Here is a 26,167-nt window from a genome sequence, read left to right as displayed (position 1 = left end):
CCAAACAAGATTACTTCCTCGGACATCCTACACATTGCATACACAGAGAAGACAGGATATATGGTAGTCACAGACAGGGAAGGAGAAAATTACGACAGGAAAGTTGAAGATCCTGTTGCCGACATCCCATCGGGCAGTCAAAGGCTGGGGTCATTCCAGAAGCCATTGGATAACACCAGGGGGTAGCTCCAGCCAGAAATCCAAAACCTCTTCCTGTCCCATGTGATAGCTAAATCCTCCATGAAAGGAAGCTGGTTCAAACATGGCCAACATGCCCAGCAACCTGTGGTTGCTGGGGGATTCTCCATGTTCTCCCCAGTAAGTCCCACATCTAAGTTTTTAAGAGCAGCAGCTACACTAACCATGTTTTTAATTGGCCAATGAATGCCTGTTATTGATTTGATTTGGTCCTAAAATGGAGGCTGAAGGCCCAAAATGAAAGAACAGAGTTGGAGTCCACTCCTCTACTCACCTTTCTGATGAATGCTGTACCTTGGTATCCCAGACAAGGTCCCCATTATGAAGTGGCTATGTTGTCTGGGGTACATACCCAGGATTCATCGGTCTTGTGCCAAGAAGATTTAGGACATGGACACACACAAGAAGTTTAGGAGTGGAGGTTTCAGGCAGAAGAAAAGAGAAAGAAAAACAGCTCTCTATTGAGAGAGAAGAGTCCTCTGAGCGGAAAAGACTGGCCAGTGGCAGATGCACTGGATTTTATAGTCAGGCTTGAGGAGGTGCCTGATTTACATAGGGCTCAAAGATCGATTCGATCAGGTATGATGTTTACATAGCACATGGGGAAGATTGGCTGGCCCATCATAATCTAATTATGCAAATGAACTTTCCCCTTGGCCAGTGCCATCTTGTCTGCTCCTTACTGTACACGTGCCTGACAAAGAGAAGGGAAGATGGAGCCGCCATCTTGAACATGATTGGCACAACTGCCAGCATCTATATCTGCAGGTCGATTTTACAGGCTGCTTTTTGTTAGAAAGGAAAATAATTTGGGGCTGCTTTTCATTAAAAGGAAAACCTTACCAAGGACTTCTGTGCCCTCACTATCCTCTGAAGTAATTTCTTCTTAATTCCTGTATCAGTTTGAATGGAGATATTTTTACAGCAGGAGCTTGATCACCCACATTCTACTGGTTGCTCTGTGGAGTTCTAAGAGACATAAGGTGAGATCTTTTTTCTCCTTGAGCACCATGCCTGCCTCTGCATTCTGGCAGCTCTTTTTCCTGCCTCTGCAGCTGCTGTGTTTCCTCATCCAACTGCCCCTGGAGCATTTGAGATATTTTTTGCTTTGTTTCTATTTCTGCCACTATAACAACCATTTGGAGATGCTGGCCCACTGGGTCTTTCTTTTTGGGCCTCTAAGACTCTGAAGGAGGCTGCCACTTCTATAGCATCTCCAGTAGAAGACATGGCAGCTGAATCCATCCCTCCAGCTGTGCTCTGCAGGCTTTGCTGAAGCTGCCCAGAAGGGCAACTCATGGCAGCAGGCCATGCAGCAGAAAAAAGCCATGTTTGCAGCTGACTGGTTACTCTGGGTCACCACAAGGGGCCTCTACTTTCCCTCTTGCACCTGCCCAACAGGTTTAAGTGTGCAGGCATTAGGCTACTCCTCAAGAGGCTTCAGCGGGGCTGGCCAGGGACTTGGTATGGTCCGTATTGGGAGGAGGACCAATACTTTGGCTTGAAAGCCCAGCTTCAAAGACTTGAAAAGTGGCCAGGCATAGTGGCTCACGCCTGTAATCCCAACACTTTGGGAGGCCGAGGCGGGCGGATTGCCTGAGCTCAGGAGTTTGTGACCAGCCTGGGCAACATGGTGAAACTCTGTCTACTGAAAATACAAAAAATTAGCTGGGCATGGCGGTGTGCACCTGTAGTCCCAGCTACTTGGGAGGCTGAGGCAGAAGAATTGCTTGAACCTGGGAGGCAGAGGTCGCAGTGAGCAGAGATCGTGCCACTGCACTCCAGCCTGGGTGACAGAGTGAGATTCCGTCTCTAAATAAACAAATAAGTAAATAAGACTTGGAGGGTATATTTGGTGGGTAAAAATTCAGTGTTTGTTTCCCATTCAACTGCTGCCCCCTTTAGGGTGCTGACTTTCCTGAAATATGCACACCCAATCCATTGTTCCACTGTTTCTTCGGGGCCAGTCAGATGGCTCATAGCTGGGAGGCGTTGGATCTAAGCTGGAAGATCACTCAGCTACCTGCTGGCTCTTGCTGGAACTGTTGTTGTTGTTGTCGTCGTCGTCGTCATTGTTGTTTTAATTTATTTCTCATTTCTATAGGTTTTGTTCCCACTTATGAGTGAGAACATACTATGTTTGGTTTTCCGTTGCTGAGTTACTTCACTTAGTCTCTAATTCCATTGAGGTTGGACCCGGCTGTTTTACCAGGTCCAGGCTCAGTTGGGCTTTCCCCTTCTGCCAAGACCGACTCCCATGAGCTTGCTGGGCTCCTACATTGCTACTTAGAAACTGAAGACTTTGTGCTCATGATCCCCGGGTCCTTTCTAGCCAGGCATTCAATTATTCTATGAAATATGATCCGATTCTTTCTCCCAGCTGGTAGCTCAGCATCTCCTACCTTGAAATATTGGTGCCCAGGTAGAAGGTTGGTCAAAGAGGATCAAATTCCCCTTCCTAGTCTACTGTATCCAACAGGATTAAACACAGCCATATCTCACTACCAGAGGTTTTTCATGTGGAGACAATGTTAATACCTTGTATTTGTATATTCTGGTAAAGTTTGAATACTTTAAATCTTTTATATTGCAGTGTGGTTTGGTGGAATGAAGACTTGGGGTTTTTCTAACATCTAATATGAATTTTCTTCTTTGGAAACATATAAGTTTTCTCAATAAATTTTTAGTGTAAAATAAAGAGACTATCTACATTTTTAAAGGGGGCAGCCATTTCTCCTGTAAGGAATTACACTTAAAGAATTAGAAGGAGACTCATCAGTTTATTATAGCTTGACCAAGATGTCCTGATTCAGAATTTCCTGCTTTCCCTCTGCATAGTGTAAGTGTTCACATCTAAACCTGAGAAGTACAAAGTGTCTTTTAGTGTATTCTCTCATCAAATATGTTTAATAAACAGCATCCTCTTCAAGCAGAGGGCAAATACATGATGAGTTTATTTAAGAACTTGCCAGAGAACAAGTTCAGTGTAGAGAAAACTCAGACAGAAGGCAAGTGTGTTGTGCTCGCATGCGTGTGTGTCTGTGCATGTGTGTGCTGTGTTTATGCTGTGGACTACAGCACCTGCTGCAACAAATCTTTTCTTCTGCAGATCCTCTGGGGCTCTGCATCCTAATTCCACCTCACTCCCAGAATCCCATGTTTATGGTTTGATTTATAAAATTGCTCAAACACTGAATGAGTTTAGTTTCCATATCCAGTACAGCAATAATGGTGAAGGTAGTGTTTCCCATTGATATCCTAGTTACATTCCCAGATGATATCCACAATTCCAAAATTTTAACTGAAATATGTATAAATATACACATATATACATTTATACAAATATGTGTACACACATATACATATATATACACACACACACACCTCCACAGAAATGGTTTTCATTTTCAAATTTTTTTTTTTCATATTCTGCCATTTGTGCTTTTACTTCACTTTTAAACTTTTGCTGGTTCCCAATTTTTGAGAGTCCTGGGTGTCCACAGTTCCATAGGCCCAGAACACAGTGAGGAGCAGCAGGGCCATGGTGGGTGTCCCAACCACAGTCCCAGGCTGACTGTCTACTCTTCCATTTCTTGCTTCTCTCCAGGCAATGTCTCAGTTTCACCCCATCTGCTTCCCCAGGCAGCTGCAGTTCTCTCTCTACCTTTGGGGGATAGAGACCCTGGAACACCTTCTCCTTTCCTCATTTGCTTCCAATTATCTGCAAATCATCACACTTCAGCATCTTCCATGGGCCCCGGGATTTAGGATAGAGTAACTGGCTCAATAAGAGTGGTTCTCCAGCCTATTCGTGCTGGGACAGTAGGGTCCAGGAAGCACAGTCCTTCCTGCTGGCATTTCTCATTCCCCAGACCCTGGTCTTCCATCCTTCTTCAGTCCTCCCTTGTTTTTTCCTGTTACCCCAATTCCTTTGCTAAACATCAACCTCCTCTTTGGAGACATATGTCAGACCACCTAACCCTCCTCTCACTCTCTTGTCCTGAATCTTCTTCCTTTTACACCCTCCATCTATGCAATGCTGTTCATAATAAAAATACACCTTTGAAAGCCCACAAAAATAAAAAGGTGGTGTCTCCTCTACAGATATCCTTGCAGCTGTTGTCGATCACTGTACAGAGACTGAGTGATCTGAGCAACTGAGAAATACATCTTTGTCTATGACCAGCAGATCATCTTAAGACCTTGAGTCTTCTTAATCAAGGTAAGATTCAAATATTCGTGTTCCTTTTTACCTCCCTTCCTTCATTCCATTTGTTCATTGGGAATGGAAAGATTGTTGAGTGGCTTAGACATCCCGGAAACCACGTTATGCTTTTTGCCTCAATAAAGTCTTCTCAAAATTATATCTGTATTTTTTCTTTTCTCTATCTGATTCTCTCCCCTTGGAGAGATCAGTTCATTCACCGAACTCCCATTCTTGGAGAAAGATATCTCCCCTCATCTTACTAGTAGAGTTAAGGGTAAGGCTGTTACTCTTGAATTGATGCTTCATTCAATCAGGGAGAACCTGCACCTGGAAGAAAGGTGATTAGCGATGTTCTATGACATCTTGTGGCTCTAGGTAACATTCCAGGAGAAATACTACTTTTTCTAATTTGTTGTGAAATGATAACTAAAGTCACTTTCTCACAGGAAGCTCTTAGAACTGCAATCTCCAACTGGGTATGGAGTGGTCACTAAGGCTTCCAGAAACCTTGTGTGACCTCACTGCTGACATAGCTCAAATTTGTGGATCCAGTTTAAACTAAAGCAATGGCAGCAAGATGAACAAGATGAGGGAGTAAGGAGGAAAATGAACAGAGGTTGGTCCTTGCATTCCTTAGGGAAGAGACACACACAGTGAATAATTCAGGGCTCAGAAAATATTTTCCTCAATCAGCCAGACAGTAAATAGTTTAAAACGGGGATGCAACAAGACTTTTTAGCAGCCACTGAATGAATAAATTGTGAGTCCATTGAGCCAGGCTTCTGCAGGATTTCTTTTATTGGAGACTTCTTTGGCTAAAGAGAGCTCCGTGGTCTCAGTGTCTAGCATGATGTTTAATAGGTAGAGGCTGCTAAGCAGCTGCTGGTTTGGACATATTTAACAGGAGTTTGAAGCAGTGACAGTTTCCAGCTGAATCAGGGTGAGGATGGGCCAAATACCGCTGACCACCACAGCAGGAGTGGAAAGCTAGGAGAAAGAGCAGGGGTTTGCACCTGACTTAGGAACCAGAAAATGTATCTTGGTTCTAGCAGCATGTGTTCCACAGTTTAATTTACTGATGGTGAAAAACCACTCCCACTGTGAATATCCTTTCCCTATCCCTTTTCCTGACCTCACTCTTCCCAAACTCTCAAGTATTAGTGTCTGCTCTCCTGTGTGCTCGTAGACTGACCAATGAAGAAGGTGCAGTGAGTGTAACCTGGGAGGAGGTGGAGACACAGAGTACCAATCTCCTTCCACTGGCATGTTATCTCAGACCCTTGACAATCTGGCCTCTGTATTAGAGTTCTTGAGAGGGACAGAACCAATTGGATGCAGACACGTATAGAGAGATTTATTTCAAGGACTTGTCTCATGCCATTGTGGGACTGGTAAGTCTAGAATCTGCAGGACAGGCTGGCAAGCTGGAGACACAGGGAAGAGTTGATGTCGCAGCTGAAGTCTGAAGGCTGTCTGCTAGCAGAATTCCCTCTTCCTTGGCAGCGGGGGCAGTAGGGGGGGCGCTTTGCTTCTTTTTCTTAAGACCATCAACTGATTGGATGCAACCCACCACATCATGGAGCGTATAATAGTCTCCTTTACTCAGTGTCTACTGATTTAAATGTTAATTGCACCTTAAAAAAACACATTCACAGCAACATCTAGCCTGATCTGATCTTTGACCAAATGTTTGGGCACTATAGCCTAAACAATTTACACCAATTAACCATCACACGCTCCAAATCAATAGATAACATTTGATTTTTGCTTTTTTCGCCCATGCTTTCTCTTTTAACAGTCAGAACCATCGAAAGCCATTGGGATGCATGATATTGACCTAACCACCTAAGGCAACCTATTACTGAGTGTTAAGCTATTGGGATGGAAAATTTCCTCTGAAAATTATGTCATGAAAATCTCTTCTTCAGAAAGTAAGAGTGAAGCTGAAGATATTAAGAATGTACCGGTTTGAGAGAGTGCATGAGAGTTAAGTTTTTACATCTTTCAATATGTATTTTAACCTTCTGTTAACTGGACAAATCTGACGTGCTGGCCAGAACTAAGCCAGACTTCTAACAAAGAGTCCATAGAAGTACAGGAAACAAATCGAAAAGTTTTCATGGTATGATCTAGAGGAACACGCTTATTTTTGTTGACTGAGGTTTTGAGAGGAAAAAAGACAGAAGACTGAGCCCCGTATACAGAGACGGGCCACAGCAGCCAGGCTTCCCCATGCTGTCTTCTCGGGAGATTCCCAGGGCTCTTGGTGGAGGCATGCTAAGCTGAGCCCATGCCAGACATTTCCACGACCAAGGCCCTCCTGCCAGCCCATGTAGCTCCGAAAATATCCAGCTATGGAGAATAACTCATCCAGAAGGCAGGAATTAGGGAAAGGCGTTACCTGCTTCCTTCTTTGTTCATTGCATTCCTTCAAAACCAAGACAAAGTTATCATTCCATCCTCCTGTCAGAAATCAAAGATGATTTATTATTTACGATTTAAACAAAGACTTTCTGTGTTTCTGGAGAGATGCCCCACAGGTGTGTGGATGGGGCCCCCGCCTGCTGATGTTGTGCAGTGTTGATCATCTGCCTGCCATCCAGAGGGTGGTCGAGGAAGTGCCAAGGGAGCTGCTCTGGAGTTGACGAGTCATGTGCTCCCAGGCCCTTGACTGCAGATATTCTCACCACTTCTTTGGGAGGCTCATTATTTTAGCTTTTGTGGACCTGGAGGGTTGCAGGTTACAGTGGCTTCTATGCAAACATATGATAGCGTTAGCCCTCCAGTTTCTAGTGAGTAAGGAGAGAGAATTGAAGTCAGCTATTGGTAGGAATTCCATTTACACCAAAAGATATGACAAGAATGCTCATAGCACCACTATTCACAATAGCCCCAAACTGAAAACAACCATCGTCAACCCAGTGATAAAATGGATCCATAAATTGTGCTGTTTCTATGTAATGCAATAGTAAAGAGAAATAAAGACAAAAGAGTTACAGGTAAATACCACAACTGGTATGAATCTCATATAAAGTGTATCAAAATGAGAGGTGACAATGTGCTAGCATCCCTCACTCTCAGCGCCTCCTCACCCTCGGCGTCCACTCTGGTGGTGCTTGAGGAGCCCTTCAGCTCACCAAGGCACTGTGGGAGCCCCTCTCTGGGCTGGTTGAGGCCACAGTTGCCTCCCTTTTCTTAGGGGTAGGTGTGGCAGGAACTGGTGCTGAGCAGCACTCACCGGCCAGTGCGAGTTCCTGCAGGCGCAGGCGCAGGCTCTGCAGCCCCGCACGCGGAGTGGCCTGCCTGAACAGGCCCAGGGTAGTGAGGGGCTTAGCACCAGGGCCAGCAGTTGCGGAGGTTGCCCTGGGTCCCCCAGCAGTGCTGGCCTGCGGTGCTGCACTCTAATTCTCGCCCGGCCTTAGCTGCTTCCTGGCAGGGCGGGCTGGGAACCTGCAGCCGGCCATGTCTGGGCTTCCCCTACCCTGTGGTGAGATCCAGCATGGCCTGTGCCTCCCCGACTAGCGCCACCCCTTGCTCCATGGTGCCCAGTCCCATGGACAGCCCAAGGGCTGAGGAGTGCAGTCAGGGCTTGGGACTGGCAGGCAGCTCCGCCTGTAGCCCGGGTGCCGGATCCATTAGGTGAAGCCAGCTGGGCTCCTGAGTCTAGTGGGGACTTGGAGAGCCTTTATGTCTAGCTAAGGGATTGTAAATACACCAATCAGTACTCTGTGTCTAGCTCAAGGTTTGTAAATACACCAATTGGTACTCTGTATCTAGCTAACCTAGTGGAGACTTGGAGGACTAGCACTCTGTGACTCTGTATCTAGCTCAAGGATTGTAAATGCACCAATCAGCACTCTGTGTCTAGCTCAGGGTTTGTGAATACACCAATCAGTGCTCTGTGTCTAGCTCAAGGTTTGTAAATACACCAATTTGTACTCTGTATCTAGCTGTGTATCTAGCTAACTCTGTGTCTAGTTCAAGGATTGTAAACACACCAATCAGCACTCTGTCAAAACGGACCAATCAGCTCTCTGTAAAGTGGACCAATCAGCTCTCTGTAATGGGGCCAGATAAGGGAATAAAAGCGGGCTGCCGGTAAGTGAGTGGTAACTCCTTTGGGTCCCTTTCCACACTGCGGAAGCTGTGTTCTTTCGGTCTTTGCAATAAATGTTGCTGCTGTCCAGTCTTTGGGTCCAGGCTGCCTTAATGAGCTGTAACACTCACTGCGAAGGTCTACAGCTTCTCTCCTGTCAGCGAGACCACGAACCCAGCAGAAAGAAGCTCCAGACACATTTCAATGTGTGAAGGAACAAACTCTGGACACACCACCTTTAAAAACTGTAACACTCACCACGAGGGTCTGTGGCTTCATTCTTCAAGTCCACGAGACCAAGAACCCACCAGTTCAGGACAGAAAAATACACTGATACAAAAGAATACATATTGTTTACTTCCATTAATATCAACCTCAAAAATGTGAACCTGAACCATACAGTCCAAGTCATGGAAAACAAACACAAAATAGCACATACAGTATAACTCCATTTATTTAAAGTTAGAAAAAACAGGAAACTGAACTCCAGTGTTAGAGGTCAGAATAGCAGTGATCTACTGGGAAGGAAAAAGGATTTGTAATTGAAAGGTGACATGAGGGGAGTTTTTAGGGAACTGGCAACGTTCTATGCCTTGACCTGGCTGTTAGTTTTATGCAAATTTATTAAAGTCTTTGATATCTTTAAGTATATATGTTGTATTTTAATGATTCAAAAGTTAAATGATATAGACGTTGAAAATTTAAAAATACATTCCTCAATAAATAATGAAAATTAGAGAATAACTAGAACTATATTTTTGGGGTGTGACTAAAGTACTTAGAAAAAAATTTATAGCCTTAAGTATAATTATTGGAGAAGACAAATTTCTCAGTATTAATGGACTATGCATCTAAATAAGCCAGAAAAAAGCCATAAGAAACTAAATCCAAATATAATAGAAGGCAAAAATAAAGGTAAGAGAAGAACCAAATTAAATAGAAAAAAAAGGTATCAATAAAGGCAAAAGTTTGTTCTTTGTAAGAATAGATAATACAAACCGGTGGGAAGACAGAGCTAGATAAAAAAGAAAAAAAAAGCCACAAATAAATGCAATTAGGAATGATAAGGGAGTTATAAATATAGAAAGATTAGATGATAATATAAATATATAAATTACCTTACCCAATGAACGTAAATCTTTAGATAATATAATGTAGTAAAGTATGATTTACAAAAAAATTCAAATTCACAAAAAATAGGCATGTGAATAGATCATATTCATTAAGTAAATTGAATCAACAGTTTAAGAAAAGAAAACAAACTGTTTTTCTTTATACTCACAACACTTCTGACACCAATGTGTGGGTTTTCCAAACCAAGCAATTTTCTACTTCCCTGCCGATACTAACTGGCTGTTCTATAATTTAATTCTGATGCTAACAACCCTGAGATGGTGGCAGACTCCCTACCACAGGTTAAGGATTCAATCCCATAAGAGTGTGCCCCATTTTAGAGGCCAATTGCAAATAATGGGTCCCCAGGTTACCCACAATTTCTGTCTGACTTGGCTACAAATGGGAGGTTCCGAAGACCCTTTCCTTAGGATGAATAATTTATTAGAAGATATCACAGAACTCAATAAGACATTTTACTTTTACTGTTTATTGTAAAGAACACAACTCAAGAATGGCCAAATGGAAGAGATGCCCAGGACAAGGTGGGGAGACGCACAGTCAAAGCTTCAGTGCCCTCGCTGGGTGCGCCACCCTCCCAGTACCCCACCCTCCCAGTACCTCAATGTGCTTACCAGCCAGAAGCTTTTCAAGCCCCATAGTTCAGGAGTTTTTACAGAGGCTTCATCACATAGGCATAACCAATTACTAACTCAGTCTCCAGCCCTTTTCCTCTCCCTGGAGGGTGAAGGAGGCTGGGGCTAAAATGTCCAAGCTCCTAATCATGCTTGATCTTTCTAACGAATAGCCCCCATCCTAAAACAATCCAGGAGCTCACCAATAGTCATTAAAACCAAAGATGCTCCCATCACCCAGACATTTCAGGATTGAGGAGCTCTGCATCAAAAACTGGGGGCAGAGACCAAATACATATTTCTTTTATTATCACAGTAGCTAAAAACTCACTGTAGAAACACGAGGCCCAGACGGTTTAGTAGGAGAGTTCTATTAAATATGTACCTTAGATAATCTCTATTGTTTATGGTCCTAAAGAAGAGAACATGGGGAACCGTTCCTCAACTCATTTACTAACACTGTTGATAGGGGTTGGCTCTGTGTCCCCACCCAAATCTCACTTTGAATTGTAATAATTCCCATGTGTCATGGGAAGGATCTGGTGGGAGGTAAATATATCATAAGGGTGGGTTTTTCCTGTGCTGTTCTCATGATAGTGAATCAGTCTCACAAGATCTGATGGTTTTATAAAGGGGAGTTCCCCTGCATATGCCCTCTTGCCTGCTACCATGTAAGACATGACTTTCCTCCTCATTCATCTTCAGCTGTGATTGTGAGGCCTCACCAGTAGTGTGGAACTGTGAGTCAGTTAAACCTCTTTCCTTTATAAATTACCCAGTCTCAGGTATGTCTTTATTAGCAGCATGAGAACAGACTAATACAACTATAAACTTAATATTAAAAGTAGACATGGGAATTATAAGGAAGGCCAACTCATTGTGAACATAGACTTGACAAGCTCACATTTGTAAAAATAGCAAACAGAATTCAGGAATGCATACTTTTAATGATGTCCAAGTCATGTTTATCCTAGGAATACAAGGTTAATTAACATTAGAAAACTCCATTCATGTGACTTAACACATCACTTTATTAAAGGAAAGAACTAATAGTTTTTTTAGTAGATACACAAAATGGATAGAATTCAAGACATTCATGATAAAAACTTTTAGAACATAAACCAGAAGAACGTGTCTGTGCTCTAATAGAGTATCTACTTCCCTCTCAAAATAACCCTACGACAAACTTCATACTTAATGTAGAAAAATATGGAGGATTCTTTTAAATTTGCCATTTTAATATTCGTTATCTCACCTAAGCTATATTTCTCTGTCTCTGTCTCCTTTTATCCCTTTGAATTATTCCGTTTCATCTCCCTTTAGCTAATTAGTTATATACTGTGTTTATACACTTTATTATCCTTGTAGTGGTTAGCCTACTTCCTCAATATGAATAATTGATTTATGGCAGTAGAATTTAGCTAACACTTTCACCAACTTTCAGGACAAAGCTTGGGCCTTAGAACACTTTAATTCCATTTACCATCCCTCTTACATTTCATGCTATTGTATTTTCATTTCATGTATATATTTAAACTCCACAATATATGATTTTGATTGCTTCATATGCCAGTATTAATTTTGTTTTACCTACGTGTTTATCTTCCCTATTGCCCGTCATTCCTTTATGCATCCCCATGCTTCCATCTGGTTTGATTCTTTTTCAGTGTCTTTGCCTTACTAGTTCCTTTGATGTGACAAGTTCTCTCTTCTGTTCTTTGAAAATGTCTTTATTTAGCCTTCATTTTTCGAAAAGAAATCTTTTGCTTTTAAAATAATTTTAGATTTACAGAAATGTTGCAAAGATAGGACAGAAAATACTGCCCCTTAATCCAGCTTCCATTAATGGTTCTTAAATAACCATGGTGCATTTTCAGAACTTAGTTTTTTGCTTTTTTTTTTAGACGGAGTTTCACTCTTGTTGCCAAGGCTGGAGTGCAATGGTGCAATCTCAGTGCAACCTCTGCCTCCTGGGTTCAAGCGATTCTCCTGCCTCAGCCTCCCGAGTGGCTGGGATTACAGGCATGCGCTACCACACCCAAATAATTTTGTATTTTTTAGTAGAGACAGGATTTCTCCATGTTAGTCAGCCTGGTCTCCAACTCCCACCTCAGGTGATCTACCCATCTCACCTCCCAAAGTGCTGGGATTACAGGTGTGAGCCACTGTGCCCAGCCACGACTTAGACATTAACATTGGTGTAGTATTATTAACTAAATGGCAGACTTCATTAGGCTTTCAACAGTTTTTCCACAAATATCCCTTTCCTGTTACAGCATCCAACCCAAGATACCACATTGCATTTAGTAAATCTCATTTTTTTAAAGAACATTTTTGATAGGAATAAAATTCTACACTGGCAATTTTTTTCTAAAATTTTAAGGATATTACTTCATCATTTCTCTTAATAAGTCAGTGAGAATCTTACTGTTGCTTCTTTGAAGGCAATGTGTCTTTTTTTCTGATTCTTTTAGAATACTCTCTTTTGCTTCGGCTTCTGTAGTTCTGCTATATGCATTTGAGTGTGTATTGCTGGACATTTGGGTGATCCTGGTATGAGATGAGGCTTTGTGGCACCTTGGGAAGTGGTATTTTACATGTATGAGGAATGAAAATAAGTTGTAGACAGACAGTACGTACTGGTGGTTTTATAAATATGTCCACAATTTCTCTGATATACCATCCTTTGGAAGTAGATATTAATTCCCCTGCCCTTGAGTATGGGCTGGATTTAGTGCTTCACTTTTAAAAATTAGCATATCATAAAAGACGTCCTTTTAAAGTGTATAATTAAGTGGTTTTAGTATTAAATATATCCACAAAGTAGTGCAAACATTCCCACTATTCTAGAACATTTTTATCTCCCCACCAAAAGAACACCATACATATTAGTATCACTCCACATTAATCCTTCCCCCCAACTCCTGGAAACCACTAATGTACTTCCTGTCGTATAAAATTTGCCTATCCTGGATATTTATGTAGATAGAATCATATAATATGTAGTCTTTCACGACTGGTTTCTTTCACTTAGCATAATTTTTTCAAGCTTCATCCACATTATAGCATGAACCAGTACTTCATTCCTTGTTATGGCTGAATAGTATTCCATTATATGAACGTACCTCATTTTATTGATTTATTCTTCAGTTCATGGGCGTATTTGTTTCCTGTGGCTGTTGTAACAAATTACCACAAACTTGATGACTTACAACAACAGAAATTCATTATCTCTTAGTTTTGGAAGCCAGAGTCCAGAATCAAGGTGTCAGCAAGGACACGCCCTCTCTGGTGGTTTTAGAGGAGGCTCCATTCCTTGTCTTCCAGTTTCTGGTGGATGCTGGCATTCCTTGATTTGCACCTTCATCTCTTACTGCTCCATCTTCACATTCTCCTTCTCCTCTGGGTCTTTGTGTCTCTTCCTCCTCCCCTTCTGCCTGACTCAGATCTCTTTCTCTACTTTTCTCTTATGAAGTCACTTGTCATTGGATTTAGGGCCCTCCCATATAATCCCTCCCAGGATTATTTCAAGATTTTTGCCTTAATCGTATCTTCAAAGAACCTTTTTCCAAACAAAGTAATATAAACATGTTCTGGGTATTTGGTGCGAATACTATCTGAGGGAGTGGCATATTTCAGCCTACCACAATGGATATTTGGGTTGTTTCTACTCTTTACTGTTGTAAGTAATACTACTATAAGTTGCAGGACTTCTTCATATATGCTGAATACTAGACATCTAACAGTATATGACTGGAAAATATTTTCTTCCATTCAAGGGGTCAGTTGTCTTTCTGCTTTCTTGATGGAGTCTTTGGAAGCACAAAAGTCTTTAATTTTGATGACTCTCAACTTTCAAGTATTTTATTTGGTTGCTTTTTTATCTAAGAAATTGTTGCATAATTCAAGATCATGAAGCTGTACACCTATATTTTCTTCTAATCATTTAATAATTTTAACTCTTACATTTAAGATTTTGATCCATTTTGAGTTAATTTGTGAATACTGCATGAGGTAGGGGTTCAACTACATTGTATGTAGATATCTAATTGTAGCAGCGTCATTTGCTGAATGACTGTCTTTTCTTATCGAATTTTTTTGGCATCCTTATCAAAATTCAATTGACCATAAATGTATGGGTTTATTTCTGAGCTCTCAATTCTATTCTATCAATCTATATGTCTAGCCTTATACCAGTGCTACTGTATCTTGTTTACTGTAGCTTTGTAGTACATTTTGAAGTCAGAAAGTGTGAATCCTCCAAGTTCTAAGTTTATGGAAATATAAACAATTTGTGTATATTGATCTTTTATCCAGCAACACTACTGATCTTGTTTATTAGCTCTAATAGTTGTTTTTTGGATCACTTAGGATTTTCTACATATAAAATTATATAATCAGCAAATAGAGACAGTCTTAATTCTTTCTTTCCAGGCAGGATGTCTTCTCTTTCTTTTTCTTGCCTAATTGCCCTGCCTAGAACTTCCAGTACAGTGTTGAATAGAAGTGGTAAAAATATATCTGATATTAGTAGGAAAGCTCTCCATCTTTTAGCATTAAGTATGATATTTGTGGATGGTTTTCAAAGACGTCCTTTATTAAGATAAGGAAGTTGCCTTCTATTCCCAGTTTGTTGAGTACTGGATTTTGTCAAATGCTTTTTTCCACATCAATTGAGATGATTATGTGATTTTTTTTTTTCATCCTGTTAATGTGGTTTATTACATTGATTGATTTTCACAGTTTGGACCAAGCTTGCATTCCTAAGATAAATCCAATTTGATCATGTTTTAAATGTTGCTAGATTTGCTTATAAATGTTGCTAATATTTTGTACAGGATTTTTGCATTTATATTCATAATAAATGTTAGTATATAGTTTTATTTTTATGTGATGTCTTTGTCAGTTTTGTTATCAGAGTAGTACTGGCTTCATGGCAGTACTTCATGCCATGGCAAGGCAGTTCTCCTATAATTAGAAGCTGTGTTTTCAGACAGTGTGAGGTCTGGTATGTTTCCAATTTTCCCTTTCTACTACTTTCAAGGATTGGAGTTGAAAACTTGCCTGTCCTTAGTAAAATGCAGGAATGTCTGTCCTTAGCAGAATGGAGCTTTTATATTTGTCTCCTTAGCTTTTAGAGACTGTTAAAGGCTCTGTTGAGCTTCTCAACCTCTGGGCTGTTACTGAAGACTTAAAGGGAAAATATGAGCTATATATCAGGCTCGCTTTTCTGAGTTTCCCCACATTCAGGCTTTTAAGTTTTTAATCCCTCAAGTACTCATTGCCTTAATGGTTATTTCATGGCTTGAAAGAGTTTGCAAAAATATTATTATTTTATAGCATTTATGGTTATTCCTTGTGGGAGAGTTTGTGTGATACCAGCTAGCTAGTGTCATGTCTAGTTAGCTAGATACCATCATAGTTAAAAAAAAAAATTATTTTTAAAATTAGTAATAAGATAAGATGGCTTGCTTGATTTACTATTTCTATTGACATGGTACTAGATAATGTTAACCCTAGAGCAGTGAATTGTAACATTTTTTAAAAAGTTATTGCTTCCCTAAGGAGTCTTTTTAGGTATTTTTTTCCAATAACTGCCACTCCTCTCCTGATATTTTTATACCACAGAAATACTGTACACATGTATATGTACTGTAGCCCTTTATAGGGTCACAAACTATATAGGTCACAGTTTGTGACCTATATATAGATCACAACTGTAATATTCAAGACTATTTTTATCCCCCATTGAATAACCAATTTTTGCCTCCATTGAAAATGTATGTCTTATTATCAGGTTGACCATTGATTGGAAAGGAAGAAATATAGCTGTCATTAACCACAAGTAAATAATAATCTATATAAAGAAGTATTGTCAAACTGTAGCCCAAGGAGCTCCTCTTTCTGTAAAGTTTCAATGGAATACAGCCATGCCCATTTTTTTACGTATTGTCTGTGTCTGATTTCTTACGACAAAAGCAGTTGAGCAGTTTTATCAAAAAACAATGTGGCCCACAAACCTAACATATTTCTTGTCTGGGTTGTTAAGAAAAAGCATGACGACTCCTGATATCAAACACCCAAACTGACTTCTAGAATGAATGAGAGTTTAACACAGTTGCTAAATATAAGATAAATGTACAAAATTAAGTTGCATGTCTATAATGGCAATAGGGAATGTTCTGATTATTGTTAAAATTATCTAAACTTAGTGATATAAAAAAATAAAAATTTGATAATGTTAACAGAATCTGTGGACCAGAAGTTTGAAAAAATGGGAGAATGAAATGGCTCTTCTTTGCTTTATGATACATGAGGATTTACTGCAGAAGTCCCACATAGCTGGGAGTGCAGGATTGGAAGAGCTCCATTGACATGGAGGATCCTTTTCCAGGATGGTCTTCTAATTCACATGGGTCTTGCTATGCCTGGAGATGAGTTTAACTGGGGTTGTTGACAGGAGCACCTACTGGTAACCTTTGCATAAGGCTTACACTTCTCATAGCATGGTGGTTGAGTTATGATATGAAACATCTGAGAGGGAGACTTCAGAAAATGGGCATTCCAAGAAAACTGGGAGAAAGCTGCATGGCCTTCTCTGACTTTGCCTCAGAAGTCATACAGCATCACTTCTGCCATAACCTACTTGTTAAAAGCAAGTCTTAAAGCCATCCCAGATCTAAGGCAACAAGAATTAGACTCCATCTCTCAAACAGAGACATGAAAGAGAATGTACAGTCATTCTCAAAAAGCTGCCACAAAGAATAATTTGTAAGATAGTGTGATTTACAATGGCACTCCACACACACATTTTAAATATCAATAAAGATGTCCAAGATCTGTTAGAAAACTTTAAAAAATCTTCATTGAAAAATATTAGGAACATCTTAAGTAAATACATAATTAGACTGTGTCCTTGGATGGCAAATAACTCCATATTTTCAATGACATCTGGCTGTGGTAACCTGTGCCTGTAGTCCCATCAGCTCAGGAGGCTAAGGCAGGGAACGTTTGAACCTAGGAGTTTGAGTCTAGCCTGGACTACTTAGTGAGACTCCATCTCCAAAAAACAAATTAAAAATAAAGATAGCCATTTCCCAAAATCAATCAATATGGTATCAATCGCAATTCCGTCAGAGATTTTTTGTAGGGGGAGGTGGGGTCTAAAAAGCTAACTCTCACAGCATATGTAGAAAGAGGACCCAAAAAGTTTTTATAGAACAAAATGTTTGGATTCACCCAACTGGAAGTCAACATTTATTTTAAAATGGTAATAATTAAGATATTATAGTATTGGTGTATAAATAGACCAAACTTCCCCAAATTAAACAGACTAGAGCGCTTACAAGCAAGCACACACTACAGAAATTTTAATCTACAGTAGGGTTGTAATTACAAATGAGTGGGGAAAAGGATTATCCAATTGTCTTTCTTATCTCATACCATACTTACAGATCAATTCTAGGTAAATTAAAGACTTAAGGATATTAAAGGCAAGGAACAAAATATCTAGAAGTAAATATAGGAGAATATACCTGTGCCCTAGGGAATGCAAAGGATTTTTTAAAGAAGACCAAAAAGCATAAGCCAGAAAGGAGAAGTCTGATAAATTTGACTCTGTTAAAACTTTAGCACATTGAAATTGCCCAGGAGCACAGATGGAAGTCCCGAATGCTTAAAGACATGTATATTTGTGTAACCAACACAAGATTAGTATCAAGAATATATGAAGAAACTCTTAATGCTAAATGAGAAAAAAAATAAAAAGTTGAGTACATAGTATAAAAATTATTTTACAGAAGAACACCTAATACCAGTAAATGTGAAAATGTCCTCAATAGTTCTAATAATCAGCGAAATTCATATGAAAACAACATTGTGGTACTATTTCATACTTGTCATGTTTAAAAAATTAAAAAGACTGACAATGCCTCTTCTTAGGTAGAACTAAAAGTTAGTAAAATCAGTTGAAGACAATTTGGTAATATCTAGTAATAATGCTGGAGAAGCACCATGGTAAGAGCTAGGATAGCTAATAGATAAATGTTTCTTTCTCAAAATGGGAAAGGGCTATTGGGGGTGTAGGAGATTTCTTGGGCAAATGATTTTTAGAAGAGATAAGAAAATTAAGAACATGAAAATGGATTCCCTTAAGACTGTGCCCATGCACTCTACAGAAAGATTCTGCTTTCCAAGTAATGCGGTTTGAAGACCTGTGCTCTAGTAATCTTCTTTACACAGTTTGTTTATTGGATCAGAATGTGTTAGTCAGTATAATGTGAACATCTAGTCTAATCAGGTCTATTTCTTATAAGTTTATTAGCCAGAGTCTGGTTTCTCTATATATCTCTCTGGTGACATGTATGCCTGGTCCATTCTAGGTATTTCTGAATAAACAAGTCTAGGACCAGATTATAATACTTGGTTATATCACTAAAATATTATTTTGTGTCGTCATGAAAAAATGCTCATCATCACTCGCCATCAGAGAAATGCAAATCAAAACCACAATGAGATACCATCTCACACCAGTTAGAATGGCAATCATTAAAAAATCAGGAAACAACAGGTGTTGGAGAGGATGTGGAGAAATAGGAACACTTTTACACTGTTGGTGGGATTGTAAACTAGTTCAACCATTATGGAAAACAGTATGGCAATTCCTCAAGGATCTAGAACTACATGTACCATATGACCCAGCCATCCCACTACTGGGTATATACCCAAAGGATTATAAATTATGCTACTACAAAGACACATGCACACATATGTTTATTGCAGCACTATTCACAATAGCAAAGACTTGGAATCAACCCAAATGTCCATCAGTGACAGACTGGATTAAGAAAATGTGGCACATATACACCATGGAATACTATGCAGCCATAAAAAAGGATGAGTTTGCATCCTTTTTAGGGACATGGATGCAGCTGGAAACCATCATTCTTAGCAAACTATCACAAGAAGAGAAAATCAAACACCGCATGTTCTCACTCATAGGTGGGAACTGAACAATGAGCTCCCTTGGACTCGGGAAGGGGAACATCACACAATGGGGCCTATCATGGGGAGGGGGGAGGGGGGAGGGATTGCATTGGGGAGTTATACCTGATATAAATGATGAATTGATGGGTGCTGACGAGTTGATGGGTGCAGCACACCAACATGGCACATGTATACATATGTAACAAACCTGCACGTTATGCACATGTACCCTAGAACTTAAAGTATAATAAAAATATATATATATATATTATTTTATGTCTTTTTGGTGGTCATTCTGCCCCTCCTGGACAGCTTCATGCCTGACTGGACAATGAAAAAGAGGTGAAGAGATAAGAGGAGACAGCACAGAAAAACAGTAAGATAATGATGCTGAGACTAGGTAAGTGAAAGGTGAATAAAATTCTCTGGTGTTGACTTGCAGAAAGGCCTGTGTAAAGTGTGTTTCTATTCATTAAATGAATTATTTTGTTTATTCATTCAGTCATTCATTCATACTATTTGAATTAATTTATTTGAATAGGTAATACATTTACATGATTCAAATCCAAAAAGCATAAGGGGGTACAGTGTCCCCCTCTCAGTTCTACCCTTAGCTTCCCAGTTCCATTCTCCAAAGGAAACAAATTGTTTGGTATCAAAATAGAAATGTTTCTATGAATATACAAGGAAATACATATATATATATATATAAATTCTTGCCTTTTCCTCTTGTTTACACAAGTGGAATCATACCATATACGCTGTTCTAAACCTTGCTTTTTTTCCACTTAGCATAATATCCTAGAAATATTTTCATATAAGTACATTAGAATGTCCTCATTCTTTTTTATGCTTCCATGGTGCTTTATTGTGTGGATGTAAATTTATTTTTCCAGTCCCCTAATGGTGAACATTCGTTTCAAATATTTTGCTGTTCCAAACATGCTGATTTTGTGCATACATAATCATGAGCACTTTAGTGAGTGTACCCATGGCATAAACTTCCAGAAGTAGAATTGTTAGGCCAAAAGGCATATGCATTTGTAATGTTAATAAACATTACCTAATGCCTGTGTAAAGTCAAACCTGATGTAATTGTATCAAGAATGTATTTGAATGCCTGTCACCTCTCACTCTTGTGAATACGGTGTGTTACCAACCTTTTTGACATTTGCCAATCAGATAAGTGATAATGTTCTCTCCTTCCACTTCTGTTATTATGAGTGTGGTTGAGCCATTTATATTTCGTTTTTTGTAGATTGTTTCTATGTTTTGCCTGTTTATTAAAATTTAATGTTTGCTTTATCAAAGTTATATGTGCACTCAGTTTGAAGAGTCAACTTGTTCTGTAAAACTTGTTAAGGAAAACAGAAATTCCTTTCCTTTCCTTTCCCCATACCAAAATTTTTCCCACTCCCTAGAAGCAACCACTCTCAAATTTTTTATATAATTATCTTTGTACTTAAGTTTATATCTCAAATTAATATGTAGTAGAATAAATACCAATGAATAGACATGAAGTTACATATCCAAGAAGCTTAACAGCTCCAAGCAGGATAAACCCAAAGGGATCCACACTGAGACACATTGCAGTCACACTGCTGAAAGCAAAAAACAGAGAATCATGAAAACAACAAGAAAGAAGCAAGTCATCACACACACGGAATTCTCAATAACATTAATAGCATATTTTTCATCAAAAACCCTGAAGGACAGAAGGAAGGACAATGACATATTTAAAGTGCTGAGAGAAAAGAAAATGAACTGTCAACCAAGAAATTATATCTAGCAAAATTTCATTCAAATGAAAGAGAAATTTGGATTGTCCCAGATAAACAAAAACTGAAGTTCATCGCAAATAGACCCGTCCTACAATAAATGCTAACAGGAGTCCTCCATGTCGAAATAAAAGTTTGGCAGGTTGCAAAGAGTGGTCTATGGACTTCAGCAAGCCATTTAAACTGTCAGAGTCATAGCCTGCTGTTCTCTAATATAAGAAAATTAATCACCCTAACTTTGAACAGCAGCTTTGAGAATAAAATTGAATATACACACACACGACTTTGGCTGACATATTGTGGGTAGGGCCAGCCCATAGAATTGTGAAGGTTATGCACTGTACAACTCAGGAAATGTCATTTGCGTAGCCTGTGAGAAAATGCCAACCCCTGGAGTTGTGCAACACCATGGTCTTGGTCATGGACGTCCAATCAACGACAGCAGAAACTCACAACATCTGTCCTCTATTTTACAATTTACAGACCTGCTCATTTTCATAATGCTAAAACTACCTCCTTCACTGTCCTCTTTTACAAAATTGGAAAAAAGAAAATGTAGAGATTATGCTGCTCTCATATATTCCTTTTTACTCATTTAAAAAACTTGTGAAGGATAATGCTTGAACTGGAGCACGATTTTTTAAATTAAATGTCTTTGTGCATTTATACACACCACCAGGCCAGGGTATATCTGCTCAAATATCCTGCAATGTGCATGCAAGAAGCAGAGTATCTCTCTCCACAGACAAGTGAAGAGTGCCTGGCTATTCAATTAGTATTGAATAGCTAGAAAATTTTATTTTTTTCAGTCACTTTATTATACAAGCTCTTTTCTCATTGTATTTAATCCTGAGTTAAATGAGTAATAGTCTCTATTTCCTTATCTTTGTTTTCACTGATGTAAATAAGGAGAGCAGTACAAATTTAACAAACTCATCAACATCCATGAATTCATTCAACAAATATTTTTGAGCACTTCCTAGGTGCTAGGCACTGTCCCGTGCACCAGGAATATGCGAGAAACACAGCAGACAAATTCCTGTCCTTGTGGATCTTCCATTTTTGAGGAGGAGGCAGATGATATACAAGCAATACAACACACAAATAATGTAACCAGGGAGTGATACCTATTATTTTACGGCTGTGTTTCTCTGAGTCCTCTCTTTGCTGTAAACCTGGGTAGACACCTTGAAAAGATTACACCAAGTAAATATGAAAAATAAATTTTATTTCAGTTTCATTTTATTGTGTTAACCTTCTACCCTATTGGCTTTTGTATTTTTTAAACATAATTATGTATGCAGCCGCAAGTGGAGCACAAAGCAATTACTGCTTGTGGTAATTTGAGAGATGCTCTTTGAAGAGGTGTGAGGGAATCAGCAATATTTGACTTTTAAGGAGGTGGAGTGTACTGATGAAGATGCCACAAAGAACTGATGGGAAGTTATTCCTCTCCCCAGCTGCTATTGCATCCTTCCTGCAGTGCTGTCTCTGCTTTTTGCATCTTGCCCAGTATATTATGGCACAAATAAAAATTCTCTTTTCATCGTCTTGCAACTTGTAAGAGGCCTGAGAGAATTCTTGTGCAGGGCCCTTAGAACACCATGGGAAGATAATTTATATGACATTAAATTCATATAAAATTTTCCTATGTTTTCTTCCTGTTCCACCTCATTTTGGGCTCAGATCAGAAGCTGCCTAAGCACATGGCTTTCAGGGTGTCTGTTGTAAAAACCTCAGCTCACTGACATTACATGAAGTGAACGAGAGGCTGAGAGGGGCACAGGGAGTTGAGAAAGGGAAAGAGAGAGTTCTAGACATTAGGAAGGAGCGGGCCTGTTTCTGGGAGGTGCCCTGGAGTAGGTGGCAGCATCTGGAGGGAAACGGAAGTGCCTAGGGGAGCCCAGCCTTATCATGGTACTCCTGGGTCTGCCACAGTGCTTGTGCTCAAGCAGGATATGGAAGCTACCAATCAATGTTTCTAGAGACACCACACATGACAGGGGAAAGGCTGTATTGAGATTCTTCCCCAATACCTCTGTTTTTCATTAGACCCTGGGAGTCACTGCACAACTCTGGGTGGGGAGTAACCTAAGAATAAATAAGCTTAAATTTTCCATCAGTTTGGGAAGCAGAGATCTGAAGTTGAATTCAGTTTATTTAAAATGTGTAAAGAAGATGGTTTTTTGAACAGGTGGTTTTATGCACAGATTCACACCTACATATACATATCATTCATTTATTCACTCAGTCAACAAAGGCTTACTAAATAATAGCTATATGTCAGAACCTATACCAGATAATATTGATACAGAAATGATGAAGCAGAGGTTCCTGAAAGTCAAATGAGGGAAACAGCCAAGTTAACAAGTATATTAGGTATCTTTTGCTATGTAACCAATGACCCAGAAATGCAGTGGCTTGAAACAACAACCGTTTAATGAGCTCATTGGCATTCTGAAGTTCTGTTCTAGGCCAGGCTCTGCAGCTCCAGATGGACTTGCTCATGTGTCTGCAGTCAGCCGCCAGATCGGCTGGGGGTTGGGTCAGCTGAGGGCTGGCTGCTCAAAAAATAACTCAGCTGCAACAGCTGGATGCTGTCTCTCATGGCCTCTTATCAACCAGAGGCCTGCCCTGGGCTTGTTCCCATGGATTCTCAGGGTATGAAGAGCATCACTGCAACCCCACTCATAAACTCCTTTCAAGTCTCTGCTTGCATCAGGCTTGCTACTGTCCCAGTGATGAAGGCAATCATAAGTTCAGCCTCATCCCAAAGAGGGAGAAAGACTCCTACTCTTCAAGGAACAGTAGAGTCACATTAAAAGGGTGTGGATACAGAAAGAGGAAGAACCTGTGGCCATTGTTGCATCCACCACAATTAGTAAATGCAACCCAGTGTGTTTACAGTTATGGCAAAGGGTTGTAGTAGGTACCAAAGAGTGCACATCACAGGGTGGGAAGCTCCATCAGGGAAGGCTGGGAGACAGTTTTAGCCTGAAAATGATACTTGAGCCAGATTTGGAAATACAAAATTGTGGAAGGAAGCAATGATCCAGGAAACCAGAAGAGTTCTCCGGAGGGCACAGTACAAGGTGAGGGGTGCCATGGGAGGCAAGAGCCCGAGGAGAAGGAGGGGCCACTGGGGCTTTTCTCTGCATTTCTAACCAAGCCGAGACCTTCCCTGTTCTATTGTGATTCCAACCACTTGTCTCTGTCCTGCCCTCTGGAGTCACACAAATCACACCCCTCTCTTCCCTGGAGAGAGCATGTATTTTGCTGTGTATATTCAGCTTCTCCCTCCCACCACCTCAACATTACAAACCCTTCCTCAAAGGGTTCCCACAATTTGCTGCTTCCTGTTCTAAATGGCCTAAAAAACAGAAACAGAGTCTGACTCAAGCAGAGCTCAGTGGGCTTTCCCCAAGTGTCTTCCTAACCACTAAGACAGGTTGAGAACAGGGGTACTGAGCCCCAGTACTTGGTTGTGAGATCATAATGCCATTACTGTCTCAGCAGCCCCAAGGAAAAGCATGGGCGTGCTCATTGGAGCTTCACATTTACCCTTCCTAAGGGTTCAGGGATGGGTCTGGGGAAGTAGGGAGGGCAGTGGCCCTGGGTCCACACTTGAGGGATGGCAACTCAGGAATCTGATCAAACAGTCCTGTTCTGCACCAATGCCCATAAGGGCAGGTCTTGTGTGGGATTGTTATTCATTCACTTATTCAATAAATGCACACTGATACCTGCTCTGAATCAGGCACTGCCCTATTCTATGGGACTAAGGCATGAGGCAGACCTGTTCTCTGCCCCAAAGTTCATTCCAGTCCTTTAAGAGGAAGGGACAGGTTTGAAAAGGAGCCTCCCCTCTGGCCCTTGAGTGACATGATGAGGGCTTATCAGGCTCTGAATCCATAGGGCAGGGACATCACCGCGTCTGGGCACCCTCAGCAAGCTGTGACCTGCAGGGTTAACAACAGTGAGCGTTTGCATGACCATGTCCTATGGCAGCCACTGTCCTAGATGTTTTCCATGGGTCCACCAACCCTGTGAGGTGGACAGAGTGCTCTCTATCTTAAGATGTGGCGAGGGAGCAGGGAGAGGACACTCAGGGGTCCCAGACCCCCTGGCCTGGGGTGGGGTTGAGACACAGGCAGCAGCCAGTGCAGGCAGCTCTGCTACACCCCAGGTTCTCTGAGGGAGGGCAAGGACAATTTTCCATTCCAGGAACCAGCCGTGAGAAGACTCAGGCATGGAGACCTGAAGGGATTCACGGGGATCTTGCGTGACTAAGACTAATGAGAAGAGTTTCAAACAGAGGCAGGGGGAGGTTTGGGGAAAGTCACACCCCACCACAGTCTGTCACCATTCCCTGTGGCATCTCTCTCCTTGAGAAATGGAAGCTCCATGGGAGCAAGGAAAAGTTCAAGTCCATTTTGATAAAAAGTTATGTAATTTCCCACCCACGTTTCCCCCCTTGCCCCAAGCCCCCATCACCAGTTGCCAGGTATGCCTGTCGCTGTGGCCCACGGCACTGGACTAGGTCAGCAATGACGTCATTCAGGGCCCTGGAAGCTTGTGCTCACTCAGCAACTCTCAGAGGGTGGGGATCCCACATCTCCTGCAGGACAGGCCCTAGCTACCGAGTCACGGAAACCCAGGACTGAAGCAGAGTCCCAGTCCTAGAGAGGCTGGGGCACACCTACAACTGAAAGGAGGCTTAGAAATCCTTCAGAGACTACCCTATGGGTTCTTCTCCACCTGGACAGGATGAGCCAGCTACAAGGAAGAGGCCTTCCTCCGAAAGGTAGGGGATGAAGCTGCCTCTCAGGGATCAGAGCTGGGCCACAGGGCTCTGATGTCCCCTGGACACCTCGTCAGAAGAGGGAACATGTAGGGTTTGGAGTGTGGGATGAGGCTGGCCGAGGTTTCCCTGAGGAAGTTCTCACTGTTTTCTAGAGGACAATTAACAAATGTGTGTAATGGGAAGGAATAGCTGAAGGAATAAATGAATGGGAGAACCAAAAAATTCTCCTGTGAGTCTGAAGGGCTTTCCTGAATAGGGGCAGACAACTGACTCAGGTGTTTAAGCCTGGGTCCTTATGTCCATGGAAAGGAAGAAGTGGGCAATGGGACAGAGAGTGTAGCCAGAACGGGC

This window comes from Piliocolobus tephrosceles, chromosome 6 (assembly GCF_002776525.5).
Source record: "Piliocolobus tephrosceles isolate RC106 chromosome 6, ASM277652v3, whole genome shotgun sequence".
Taxonomy (NCBI): domain Eukaryota; kingdom Metazoa; phylum Chordata; class Mammalia; order Primates; family Cercopithecidae; genus Piliocolobus; species Piliocolobus tephrosceles.
This window is presented reverse-complemented; position numbering follows the sequence as displayed.